Here is a 13,228-nt window from a genome sequence, read left to right as displayed (position 1 = left end):
ACTAGTGTTACCTGTATACCAATATTACTAGGTCATACATGTTCCAGGGCAACAGATTCCCTTTTAAGTTTTATTCCATAGGATACACCTCCATATTTTTTTTTTTAGTTTCCCCCATTGACAGGTTAGACTTTTAATAAATATCAATATTGGACAGTCTTGTCAAAGCTTTTAATTTTGTCATTGAATTGGGCGTTACATCCCTGATGTAGATTCTCTTAAACCGATTGCAGCATTTCAGCGTGTAGCTGGGCCCTGTACTCACCATTCTACTATAGATCACACTTCTGTATTAGTGATGGCTGCTCAAGGCTCCTGCATCCAAAGAACATGGCTTCTGGTCCAGTAATTGGGGCAGATCCCTTTCAGGTGCAGTCATAGGAGAGGGGGAAAGGTGTTGTCCTATCAGGACGTTAATAACCAGCTTGTTGCATTGACTTCAATGTCCGTATGGAATTTAATAGCACTTAGTTGACAGTTATCTAAAATTCCTAGCCAGGAAATCTAGATGCTTCTAACTTTAATACAACACACCGCAGCATGTTAGAACTTCAGCTTTATTAGAAATTAATTATTTCAACACTGAAACAAATGCATGTATAATATACAGCCACACAGCAGGATCCTGCAGTGTCCAGCAAGCTTCAGAAAGTTTATTTCAGGATCCAGACAAAGATGTTGAGTCCTCCATGGACTTATCCTATGCAGCGATGGACACATCAAGGTAGTCAGCATCGGGAAAGCTGAGGAACAAATGAGTGTTACTCCAGAACCTAGTTTGTGCATAACCAAAAACTTAATGGTGGAAGGATAAAAATCATGATGCAGAAGCTCAGAGAGTACCTCTCAGTCACAGATATCAGTCTGGGGCGGTACAACAGATCGTCATAGCAGATATTACACTACTGGCACATAAAATGGACACTTACCAGAGAGGAGACACAATGGCTGCAAAAAGAGGGAACAGCTTGCATTAGAGAGTTCAAGATTAATAGAAGGTCAGTGTCTTATTAAGAGGGGGATCTCATCAGGATAGCGACGATCCTTGTCACTGCCAACACAAGTGCCAGCTCAGGGTATAGTGGATGATTCATCACTGGAGTCCCCATTTAAAATAGGTTTTGCAATGAAAACATAAGAAAGCTTAGTTGTAAAGTACCCACATTAAAGAGGTCATCTCACAGAGGACATGGTCTACATGTAGCTGTCAAATACAGCAAGATCTACCCACACTTCTGTGGCTGAATTAGTAAGTACTCATCTGAAAGAACAGCTCTAGGACCAGTGTTATCATAAGCATAAATGAACTGCCAGAGTAAGCTTTCTCCAGCTACAACCCTTCTCAGATGGGTACTTCTGATACTGGTCTTCTGTCAGTTGAGCCTCAGATTGCAGGAGCAGTGTATTAGAAAGCAGCCTACCCTGGCACATGAAGTAGAGTTGCTGTTTGCATTACATGATCAGGCTATATTCCTGGAGAACCCCTAGGGTCCAAGTGGTTGGATAAATCTAGTAACCTGCCATAACCCACATCATGATACAGCAGCAAGACAATTAAAAGTATGGCTTCAGCAACATGTACACTTTAAAATAAGATTTCCACAGGTTTAGAGTTCTGCCATTAACAAAAAAGAAAAAACTGGCTTACTTACTGATAATGCTCTTTTATAGAGCCCAAGACCACACCCCACTGATGTGAGTGGGTGCTGTTGTGGCAAAGAAAAAAACAACACAAAAAAAAAAAAAAAAAAACCACAACAACTTCATACTATTCTCCAGGGCAGATTCTCTAAAAACATGGAAATCTTGCAAAAGTGGCCAAAATGGTTCATGCTAACATGTTGAACAGGTAGCAGACCAGTTTATCAAAGCAGAAATTAGAGGAAGACTGTAGCAGCCCCATAGACTGTTTGACATACAAGACACTGAAAGCTTTAGCTATTTTTTTATTTTTTTATTTAAACAATCCATTTAAAGAGAAAATTAATGCTCCTTACCTGAACAGGTCACCCTGGTCTCCACTGCTGTGGTCACCATTTGAACCCTGAAGGAGGGAGGAGAGTCATTACAAATTTGACAGGAGCATTTGGAGAGGTTTTTTCCCCCCCTTTAACCTCCAAGCTGTCAGTAACAGTAATTCTCATCAGGTCTATTCAGACGAACGAGATTCCAATATAGAAATTCATCATGTCAGCTGGTGCACTGCCCCCCAATAACATGCATCCAAGTGTACAGCAGTGTGTGCAGTTCTGTCTCGGGGTACACTTTGCTTAGGTTAAATGAAAACTCAATAATGGAAGTTCTAAGCTGTATTTACCTGTTTGGCATGTACTATTGACACCTGCTCTCCAGTAATCCTGCAACAATAGAAAAGTTTAGGATCCTACTATATGCAACAAGTCATTACTTATTCTTTAAAGAAACTCAGTATGTAACCAGTCAGTCACCGAACATCAGACTGGGGCGGTAACAGAAATCATCATAAGTGTTAAAGCAAGAATCACAGCTGAACACATGTCACGCTGCATTACCTGGCAAATCAGTCCAGGGCCGTGGTGATGAAATCTGCAACTTCTGCAGAAGAGGGTTTGTTCCGCGGTTTCCGCTGCGGGATTACTGCTGTACTATTGATGCTGCATATGCAGCAATATGCAGCATCAATAGTAATGTAAAAAATAATAAAAATTGGCTATACTCACCCTCTGACGTCACGATCTCCCCGGCGCTGCAAGCGGCTGTGCCGACAAGGACCTTCGTGACGTCACGGTCATGTGACCGCGTCGTCGTCACGGTCATGTGACCGCGACGTCACCGCAGGTCCTGTTCGCACAGCAACTGAGACCGGACGGCCGCAGGCAGCGCTGAGAGGTGAGTATAGCATGATTTTTTATTTTAATTCTTTTTTTTACACTATTTTATGGTTCCCAGGGCCTGGAGGAGAGTCTCCTCTCCTCCACCCCGGGTACCACCCGCACATTATCCGCTTACTTCCCGCAACGTGGGCACAGCCCCATGCGGGAAGTAAGCGGTTCAATGCATTCCTATGGGTGCAGAACCGCAGCGATTCTGCACAAAGAAGTGACATGCTGCGGGTTGTAAACCGCTGCGTTTCTGCGCGGTTTTTCCCGCAGCATGTGCACTGCGGTTTGCGGTTTCCATAGGGTTTACATGTTAATGTAAACGCTATGGAAACTGCTGCGGACCCGCAGCATCAAAATCGCGGCGGTTCCGCGGTAAAAACCGCAGCGTGTGAACATGGCCTTAAAGTACTGTCTAATCTGGACTACATGCTAGTGATGAGAAGAAGTTCAGTATAACCTTCAATATAAGCTTTAGGCATTTAGCTCACTGGGTCGTTCTATTCAGCAGGTTAGACTATCACTTATGGCTCCTCCCACTGGACTCTTGCATAAAGTGAAGTAAAATAAAATGCAAGGTTACTTTAACCCTCTTCCACAAAAGTTTATATCAATCTAGCCAACTTCTCCTGCCTGCAGATCACATCCCCATTTTCAACATGGCCATTACTGTTACTGCATTCCAGAATGCTGTAGATAAGCCCCCGATGCTGGTGGGCTTAGCTCATCTTTGATTTTGGAGTGACAGGTTCCCTTTAAGAGCACTTTCCAGAAGGTGGATAAACACTATCTGCATGTACCATTTCATGTAGAGAACTCCACACTCACCTGTGCCTACAGCTGCAGGACTTCTGCCCCATTATCTGGTGCCCTGATCCTGCAGAAGACAGAATAATTAGATTTGGACCCAATATTAGCCAAGTGCTGCAGAGAACAGAGGCTGCTCAGGCGTTCTTACATTTTCATTGTGTAATCAAAGTGAGCTAGCTTGCCTCATCATTGCAGTCTCATCAGCTGTGCAGGATCCTGTATAGTAACCTACCTGTTAGGTCTGCAGTGCGGCCTCCATTCACCAATCATCCTGTAACGACAGACAGGTTTAGGATTCTGCAGCACACTAGAGACCCCCGTTAAGCTTTTCTGAGGGAAGCTCAGTATGTAACCAGTCAGTCACCAAACATCAGACTGGGGCGGTAACAGAAATCATCATAGGTATCACAGATAGAATAATTCTCACTATGACATGCTGAATTACCTGGAAGAGTTGTTCCATTGGTCAGCAACACCTGTAAAGTTAGACAGTTAGTGAAAGGTGCTATGACTTTTCCAATGCATCATAATCTTCAAAAAGTTTAATTAAAGGAGGGAGAGGAGCAAATCCAACTGTTGTCAGACCGTTCCTGCTGGAACATTGCATCCTTCTGTCAATGCCAGTGGCTTCAACTTTTCAAGCTCTGGCACCATTTATTTATTTATTTTTTAAGAGAAACTCAGTTTGTAACCAGTCAGTCACCAAACATCAGACTGGGGCGGTAACAAAGATCATCATTGATCTCACAGCTCACTACATGTCACGCTGCATTACCTGGCAATCAATCCAGAGTCGTGGTGGAGGTGAAATCTGCAAAAGCTGAAGAGTTAAGACAATGTTAGGACATAAGTAACTGTGCAAAGTGCAGCCAATTTCTCCCAAACTTCCTCCTGGCATATAGGGGCAATGCATGAACTTACAACCCTTGTCAGACCGTTCCTGCTGGAACATTGAGTCCTTCCTCTCCTGCTGATGGTACCAGTGGGTTCACCTTTTCAGGCTCTGGCACCATACAGAAGGTCGGACGTGTGATGTTTCATCATTAGGGTAGGTGAGTAAAACCAATATATGTGCCACGTTACTGGATGAGAAGAGATTTACCTAGCACCAAGGCATCCACTCCAGCGGTCATCAGGAAGCCATCAAGTGAAATGTGACCTTCAGCAGCCCTGAGGAGAGAGAAGAGGGTCAGAATGACACCCCAGAGAGCTCGCCGCACCTCGGCCAAGTGTGGCCTTATCTCAGAATAAAGGTGACATCACTAGAAGTCAGACATATGCTTGTCTAGATTATTCATCAGTGATGAGGCAAGAAGAAGCCAAGTTACTTTGTCATACAGACTCACCTGCTGCCATCATCCACCATCTTCAGGGAAAATGCAAAGTGGCACTACAAAAAAAATAAAAGGATATTTCACATACTGCAAGCCTGACAAATGTCACATTCAGCCATTCCTTCAAGAGTTTAATAGCTTAGCTCCATTATAAGGCATGTTTAGATCAGAGCTCATGTCAGGAACAGGGTTGTCAGTATGGCAGCACCAACTTCACCTAAGACTGCAAGTACCATCGCCACTCAGCCAGTGAGGTCGTCTCCACTGTCAGCTCAGAAAGAGAGAGTTCAAGTGTTTTCATCTTCGTGGCTCGTGTACAAGCATTATTTATGCCTTTTAATCTAAGTTATAGCCCATGGGGGGGGGGGGGGTTCTCATTCCTACAGGAAGGGATCCATTGTCTAGCAATATCCAATCCTAACCACAGAGTCTGGCTACCCAAAGGGCCAGCAGGGTGGCTCAGTGGTTAGCACTGTTGCTTCACAGCACTGGAAGTCTGTGGATCAAGCCCACCAAGGAGTTTGTACGTTCTCCTGGTGTTTGAGCAATACTATCAGAATATCCACTTTATAAGCAGCACAATAAGGAGTCACTGCAGCTCATTTGCAGATTTTGGGGCACATCTTGTGGCCATGCAGGAAATAATTCACCTTAATTGAAGTGTTGCCTGCACAGCACAAAACAAATGTGTCCCTTATAAATTTAGTACTTTGGGGACTTGATGTATCAGATTTCAGGGTCACTTACAGGAAGATATAAAAGCTTCTTTACAGGGGCAAGTAAAAATGGGGTAGAACTATTGCCAATATGATAAGTTGTGCCTTAAAGGGAACCCGTCACCCTCAAAATGGAAGGCGAGCTAAGCCCACCAGCATTAGGGGCTTATCTACAGCATTCTGGAAGATGACATCGTAAGAAGATGGAGACCCCAGACCGGACCACGATACCCATCAGATAGGACCACAGCGGGACTGCCCCTGGGCGAGTATAATATAACCTCTTTCAGGATACATTGGAGGGGGGTTCAAGGCTGTAGATAAGCCCCTGATGCCGGTGGGCTTAGGTCACCTTCAATTTTGGGGATGACAGGTTCCCTTTAAACAGTATAACAGTATATATGCTGCCATTTACTTAAAGACTTGTAAGGTTGTTACACCAGAAACTCAAGACTTCATGACTTATAGGGTCAAGATGTCAGAGCCCAAAACTGTTACTTAGGTATGCAGAATGAAAGCCACTATGTTAATCATAAAACTCAGCTTATAGAAGCAACAGTGCATGCACAGGTCTTTGGCATGCTTGAGTAGTATGTTAAGATCCCTCACAGCTGAATGTCCAATGGCTGTTAAGCAATTGCTGCATGTGTTGCAGCTGTCGAACAACCACAGGGACTAACATTATTCAAGTATGCCAGAGACCCTAAGTGTGTGTGTCCACGGTCAGTAAACGCTGCTTGTTTGACGCTGCGCAGAGCTGCAGCGTCAAACACGCAGCGTCCAGATGTTCCAGCATAGTGGAGGGGATTTTTGGAATCCCGTGTCCACTAGGCGTGGAAACACGCATCCGACTTCCCTGCGACTCCGGACATGCTGCACGTCTTTTCAGATCGCAGCATGTCCGTGCTACCTGCGGCGACGCTGCGTCGCCGCAAGTAATATCACAGGGCGCTATGCAAGGGTGCGATGATCCTGGATGTGTACAGTTAACACATCCGGCATCATCGGGTCCCAGAAAGGGGGCGGGGCTTAGCGCCGAGCAGCTTCGCCGCTCCGGCGATACCGCCGGCCATCCTGACCGTGGACACATACCCTTAGCATCAGAGCATGCTCTCAACCTTGAGCACATCACTACAACCATACAAACACTTGATGAAGCCAAAAATGGTAACTTGCATGATTAACACAAAAAGACACATGCATTCAATATGCATAGTACAAGTAATACATCAGCCCATATTTGATAATTGTATATTCCCTGTACACAAGTCCCATTATGGAAACATGAACAGGTCAGTTGCCCCAAGGAGACTTGTACACAGGCAATTAAACCAGTGTTATTCAATATGGGCTGATATATACCCAGTGCACATACTTTGTGCATGATAACACTTTCAGCTTAAGAGTTGTAACAACTTGTATTACATGCATATTGAACACATGGGTCTCGTGTCCGTCATGTGAGGCATCTTTGCATTTTTTGCTTGTATAGTAAACATCGAGGTTCTCACTTTACATGCCTGAGACAGTTTTGGGCTCAGACATTTTGATCCCATTTGTAATACAAAGTGACCTCCTGACATCTGGAATGACTACTTTATTGGACTTATAACATCGATTTCACAGCCATCATGTGAATTTTAATTGATCTAAATTGAATGCTGGGCACCATGACCAACAGGCTCCATGGGGAGCTGCTGCTGCAATCAGGTGACTGATGTGATGAGCATAGTTTTCAGCTAACTTCAGTCCTGACTGCCAGGACTCTGATCAGAAGAATGATTGTGCACACATGCAGTCACCACTCCCATTCACAACTTATGGGAATGAATGAAGAGCTGATGACATATGCACTACTACACCCATCATTCCACAGCTTATGGAAATGAATGAAGCACTGATGACACATATGCACTACTACTCCCATCATTCTTGTGATGAGCATGATTCTAGCAATCAGGGCTGCAGTAATCAGACATTTAGCTGAAAATCCTTAATTACACATGATAAGACATACTGACAGAAGCTGGAGAGCAGATCAGGACACTTACCCTTCCTGCCAGGTAGGATCTGCACCTAAGGAAAGAAACAGCCTTCATTAGTGTCCATAGGAGGATGCAGGAGCTGCCAGCACGCAGCCACAGCGCCGAGGAGCTCAGAGACTTCAGCTGTCCTCACAGGTCTCAGAACAGGTCTGTGAATAATCTCATCCTGGCCAGGCGTGCAGGTCACGGCCCAGAGAACACGGGTGTACCAGAGGCCGTGTACTAACCCCGGGCCACCACGTGCTCCGGCATCGCGCCCAGATGCACACAGCTTACTACTCACCATCTCTGATCTCACGCCGTCCGAAATGACCGAATGGTAAGCGAGCGGGCGCTTTTATAGCAAAGGAATGCCGCGTAAAGCATGTCGGGAAAGAGCGAGAGTGCGCAAACTCGCTTCGCTAGTTTTTTTACATCAATAAACTTTATCAACAATCGCGCATGCGCCATAACTCTCCAGCCGGCTGCTGTCTCCTCTGGATGTCACGTGTTGGGAATTTGAATTTGAGCAGAATTCTGATTCTGAACTTCCGGAACTCTCTTTAGTCTAATGCTGGTGTCTGATTGGCTGCTGTAAGCTACAGCAATACCGTATGTTAGAATCAGCAGGATGACAAGACTTCACTAGGAGGGACTATTAAAGGGGCGGTCCACTACTCTGATATCTCACCCATGTGAAATAACAGCCTATATTCACCTCCGCTCCCAGGGGTTGTGAGACACTTCTGTGACCCCTGCAGCTAATCAGCGGTGGTGACTAGTCTGCATCACTCTCATCTAGCTGGTATTATTTTACAGGGGGAAATATGGTGATTGAGGAGAGGTTGTCCAAGTAGCGAACAACCCTTTTAACCCCCTATAGGCTGTGACAATGTTTGCATTTGCACTTCCATTTTTTTCTTCCTCTTCTCCCAAGAGCCATAACTTTACATTTTTTCCTTGTCACACGTAAATAATTTAATATTTTGATAGATTGGACTTTTACGGGCTCAGTATACTTACTTTTTTAAATGTCTTAGTATTAGGATGGTGAAAAAGGGGGCACTTCAAATTTATATATATTTTTTAAAACTTTAATTTTCACTTTATTTTTCAGTCATCTTAGAGCACTTAACCCTGCGATCATTTGTACTATATACTGCAGTACTTCGGTTCTGTGGTATCTCCTGTGAAGCACAGCACCCTTCAGTGGGCTCCCAGCTGTATAGCAGCCATTCAGTCACTGGGAAGAGAGTAGGGAGGGAATTTTGGGCACCCAAAGGACCGATCCACTGCCATTGCGTCACTTTAAGGGGTTTTCTAGTCCAAACCAATAAGTCTGCAATCACTGTGTGTGACTGAAGACTTATGCATCCCCCTAGACCACACATGGGCTGCGGGGATTCGCCGCTTTCAGACAGAACAGAGGGCACCATACACTTGTATGGAATGAGGCTGCGCACTTTAGTTGGCCACTTGCCGTCCGCGTCACTGGTTCAGCCGCAGCTCAATACACATGTATGGAGGGTGAGGTCGCGTATAGTACATACGTCCCCTCCGGTCCCAGGTCTGAAACCAGCGAATCTCCACTGCGTACAGTGTCTGCACTGGGGGGATTCATAAGTTTGTAGTTACATAGAGTGACTGCAGATTTATCGGTTTTGACCAGACAGCCCCTTTAAATGCTGCTGTTAGACATTGACAGTGAGTGGCTTTTTAATTGAGTGGCCATGTCACCTTTACAGCTGCAACTACTACTAAATCACAGCTAAAATATATTATTTTTGTGAAGTTGCAACATTTGTCCACAATTTTGCAGTAGTTGCAGCAAAAAAATCCTTCTAAACTGATGCATACCTTATATTTATTTCCTATCATTTCTACATTGTGATGATTCTGACAGTGGCCACACGTAAACCAGACTTTTGTTTCTTCAGTGGTTGGCTCATGCAATACATTTCTGGCATATCCATAAGACCTGCTGAGTATGGAAAGTAGTCGTGTACATCTCCACTGCTCTCTACTTTCATTTCTTTGGAAGCCACATCCAGGGCCGCCATCATGGTATTAATTCCATTACTGATGTATGGGGCCCAGTGAGCAGAAGCAAAAAGAGAGGAATCAGACCGGGTGAGACACACTGCACAGCCTGCGCTGAGGCAACATAGCTGAGCTACTGTATAAACGGCCTGGCAGACTGTTTGGCACGCTGGGGCCCCGGTTAATTACTTTGCTTTATTAAGCCACAGGGCCTCAGTCACTTACAGCCGCAGCTACTTACTTGTATGACTGCTGCATAGGCGGAGGTCCGCGTCTGACATCAGTGACATCACCCTCTATTCCCAAGTTGCTGGCGCGACTCAGGCCCATTGTGTGCAGGAGAGGAGGTGCGCGCACCCGTCAACTTGCCCGTCCGACCTCCCATTCTCCCACCGCTGGATCACCCACCCGCTACTCTTCTGCCCCACTCTCTGCTCATCCAAAACAAAAGCTGATGGTTTTTTATGTGATAAGGTGTTCGATGAGAACTGTTAATGTGTGATTGGTGAGGACAGGGTGCAGAAGTGGATTTTTTCCAAAAAAGTGGGCGGTGTCGGTTCAATGAGTGGAGGCAGAGCTGGGGTGAAGCCTGGGTGGAGTCTCAAGGGGCCCAAAACTTTTGCCAGTATGGGGCACTTACATTCATGGTGGCAGCTTTGTCCACATCTGTCTGACTTTTATGGCATATCTTGTAAATATAATTACACATACCTTATAATATAGGTTTACCCTTTTAATGTATTGGATTTTAAATGCCCCATAACCCTTCTGTTGAAAAATATCGGTCATCCATACTTGGCCTCCCATGGAAGACAAATAAGGCTACGTTCACATTTGCGTTGTGCGCCGCAGCGTCGGCGCCGCAGCGCACAACGCAAACAAAAACGCAGCAAAACGCATGCACAACGCTGCGTTTTGCGCCGCATGCGTCGTTTTTTTCATTGAATTTGGACGCAGCAAAAATGCAACTTGCTGCGTCCTCTGCGCCCCGACGCGGGCGCCGCAGCGACGCATGCGGCGCAAAACGCAAGTGCGCCGCATGTCCATGCGCCCCCATGTTAAATATAGGGGCGCATGACGCATGCGGCGCCGCTGCGGCGCCCGACGCTGCGGCGCTGGCCGCAAATGTGAACGTAGCCTAAAGGGGCTTCCTACAGCCTCAACATCTGCTATGTAATACACTTTCTGAACACTAGGTGTCAGGCTGATGTGCACAGAAACTTTGAGAAGAGCCAGGGAGAAGAGGCTATGTCTATTTCAGACTTTACAGTCAAGGTATTCTCCAAAAACAGAACATAGGGTAAGTTCACACAGAGCGTTTTTGCTGCTTTTTTTTTCTGCAGCAAAACCTGATCATCTTGGCAGGAAAGAAGCTGCGCCAAAACGCAGATTTAGGTGCGTTTTTTGTTGCATATTTGGTACGTTTTGTTGCCGGGTTTTTTTTTCTCTTTGTCCATGCTAATGTCCTTGGATTTTCAGCAGCAAAAATGCAGCAAATAATGATACCTGCGTTTTTGCTGCGTTTTTTTTCAACACCCATTCAAGTCAATGGGTGAAAAAACGCAGCAAAAACGCTGAAAGAAGTGACTTGCTCTATGTCCAAAAAAACACGGCAAAGCACAAAATACTGATCACACAAAAAAACAATGTGTGTGCATGAGATTTCTGAAATCTCATAGGCTTTGCTGGTACTGTAAAAAGCAACTGAAGATTAGCATACAAAACCGCAGCAAAAAAACGCAGCAAAAACGCCGTGTGTGAACTTACCCTAATAATAATAGTTGTGAAAATTATGATAACCTACACAGAAGATTGGTTATGGTTCTTGGGATCCATATGTCAAATGCAAAATGTACATTAATAGCAGTAAAATAATTCAGCCGAATGTCTCAAAAACACTTAAAATATAATATACAAAAATACAGCTGTGTTTGAAATTTTGGGAATCCTTCAGAATTATCCAGACTTCTGCATAGATTTAACCTAAAGCTCCATCAACGTTTTACAAAGGTAAATAAATAGTACCAAATTAAACAAATTAAAAATATTAAACTTTGTAATTTTCAATAGAGAAAGTGGTCCAATATCAGATGTCTGTTAATAGCAAAAGTATGTGAACTTTTAGGATTAGCAGATTGAAGGTGAAATTAGCGTTTGATGTTTTCAATCAATGGGAACAAAATCTGGTGCGAGTGGGTGACCTGTTATTTTTAAAGAACCGGAATTGCTTAAAGTCTGATCTTCGTAACATATATTTGTGGAAGTGTATCATGGCACAAACCAATTCGATTTATGAAGACCTCAGAAGAAAAGTTGTTGATGCCCGACAGGCTTAAAAAGGTTACAAAACCATCTCTAAAAAGTTTGGACTTCACCAATCCACAGTCAGACAAATTGTATACAAATAGGAGGCTAAAAATTGTGCTGAATTTCCTCTACGTGTTAGGCTCACTTGGTGATGTGGATTGTCCAAGCCCAAGGTCCGGGTGGGCACACGGGTCACGGCCGTCTTTGCAGCAGACTGGTGTTGCATGCAGGAAACACGTAGCAGAGTTATTGGAAGCCACAAGCAAACCAGAGACGTCCTGGAGACCGCACACAGGTAGCAGAGTTACTGGAATCTGCAGGCAAAGCGGAGGTGTCCAGGAGACCACAGAAAGGTATCAGAGTTACTGGAAGCCGCAAGTAGACAGGAGACGTCCTGGAGACTGCAGACAAACAGGTTTCTGTGCACAGATAAATTAAAAGTTTTAATACCAAGATATGTCTTGGTGAGCCTTATATAGGCCCAGATTGATGATCAGCTGGGATCATTCCGGGCCATCAGCATTGCCCGACGTAGAGCACAACAAAGTTTATTGGACTGGGTGAGGGAGGGAAAGCCTGGATTCAATACAGGTGTGTAACACTAAGGGTACCGTCACACAGTGAAATTTCCATCGCTGCGACGGCACGATTCGTGACGTCGCAGCGTCGTATGAATATCGCTCCAGCGTCGTAGACTGCGGTCACACTTTGCAATCACGGCGCTGGAGCGATGCCGAAGTCCCCGGGTAACCAGGGTAAACATCGGGTTACTAAGCTGTTATGGTTCTCAATGGCAAGAGAACATAGCCCAGCAAACATGAGTACTAGCTCTTGGAAGGATGGAAACTAAACTGACCATGAACTAAACCTCAGTAGCCGGGTAGCGTTGCCTACGTTTTTATCCCTAGACGCCCAGCGCCGGCCGGAGGACTAACTAATCCTGGCAGAGGAAAATATAGTCCTGGCTCACCTCTAGAGAATTTTCCCCGATAGGCAGACAGAGGCCCCCACATATATTGGCGGTGATTTTAGATGAAATGACAAACGTAGTATGAAAAAAGGTTTAGCAAAATTGAGGTCCGCTTACTAGATAGCAGGAAGACAGAAAGGGCACTTTCATGGTCAGCTGAAAACCCTAT

At 44.9% G+C, this 13,228-nt stretch overlaps 1 long non-coding RNA gene and 8 other non-coding genes across 9 annotated transcripts; all 9 read right to left on the bottom strand.

Moving 5' to 3' along the window:
- Positions 1-543: 543 nt before the first annotated feature.
- LOC143806711 (uncharacterized) lies at positions 544-8,129 on the bottom strand. Its single transcript, XR_013221538.1, has 13 exons — positions 8,047-8,129; positions 7,770-7,794; positions 5,015-5,058; positions 4,771-4,838; positions 4,444-4,488; positions 4,114-4,144; positions 3,901-3,939; positions 3,687-3,735; positions 2,532-2,574; positions 2,318-2,357; positions 1,998-2,044; positions 930-948; positions 544-743 (listed from the first exon to the last, which is right to left on the bottom strand). It is a non-coding gene; the product is annotated as an uncharacterized LOC143806711 (long non-coding RNA).
- Positions 827-895, bottom strand: LOC143810793 (small nucleolar RNA SNORD31). Its single transcript, XR_013223179.1, has one exon. It is a non-coding gene; the product is annotated as a small nucleolar RNA SNORD31 (small nucleolar RNA).
- On the bottom strand, positions 2,419-2,490 carry LOC143810794 (small nucleolar RNA SNORD31). The gene has a single exon (XR_013223180.1). It is a non-coding gene; the product is annotated as a small nucleolar RNA SNORD31 (small nucleolar RNA).
- LOC143810790 (small nucleolar RNA SNORD29) lies at positions 3,798-3,863 on the bottom strand. The gene has a single exon (XR_013223177.1). It is a non-coding gene; the product is annotated as a small nucleolar RNA SNORD29 (small nucleolar RNA).
- Positions 4,004-4,075, bottom strand: LOC143810796 (small nucleolar RNA SNORD31). The gene has a single exon (XR_013223181.1). It is a non-coding gene; the product is annotated as a small nucleolar RNA SNORD31 (small nucleolar RNA).
- Positions 4,343-4,414, bottom strand: LOC143810798 (small nucleolar RNA SNORD31). Its single transcript, XR_013223182.1, has one exon. It is a non-coding gene; the product is annotated as a small nucleolar RNA SNORD31 (small nucleolar RNA).
- On the bottom strand, positions 4,591-4,717 carry LOC143810801 (small nucleolar RNA SNORD22). The gene has a single exon (XR_013223185.1). It is a non-coding gene; the product is annotated as a small nucleolar RNA SNORD22 (small nucleolar RNA).
- On the bottom strand, positions 5,240-5,311 carry LOC143810792 (small nucleolar RNA SNORD26). The gene has a single exon (XR_013223178.1). It is a non-coding gene; the product is annotated as a small nucleolar RNA SNORD26 (small nucleolar RNA).
- Positions 7,869-7,936, bottom strand: LOC143810859 (small nucleolar RNA U25). The gene has a single exon (XR_013223237.1). It is a non-coding gene; the product is annotated as a small nucleolar RNA U25 (small nucleolar RNA).
- Positions 8,130-13,228: the final 5,099 nt, after the last annotated feature.

The sequence above is a fragment of the Ranitomeya variabilis genome, chromosome 2, assembly GCF_051348905.1.
Source record: "Ranitomeya variabilis isolate aRanVar5 chromosome 2, aRanVar5.hap1, whole genome shotgun sequence".
In the NCBI taxonomy this organism is placed as follows: Eukaryota; Metazoa; Chordata; class Amphibia; order Anura; family Dendrobatidae; genus Ranitomeya; species Ranitomeya variabilis.
The sequence above is the reverse complement of the archived record's forward strand: the minus strand, read 5'-3'. Positions and strand labels throughout refer to the sequence as shown.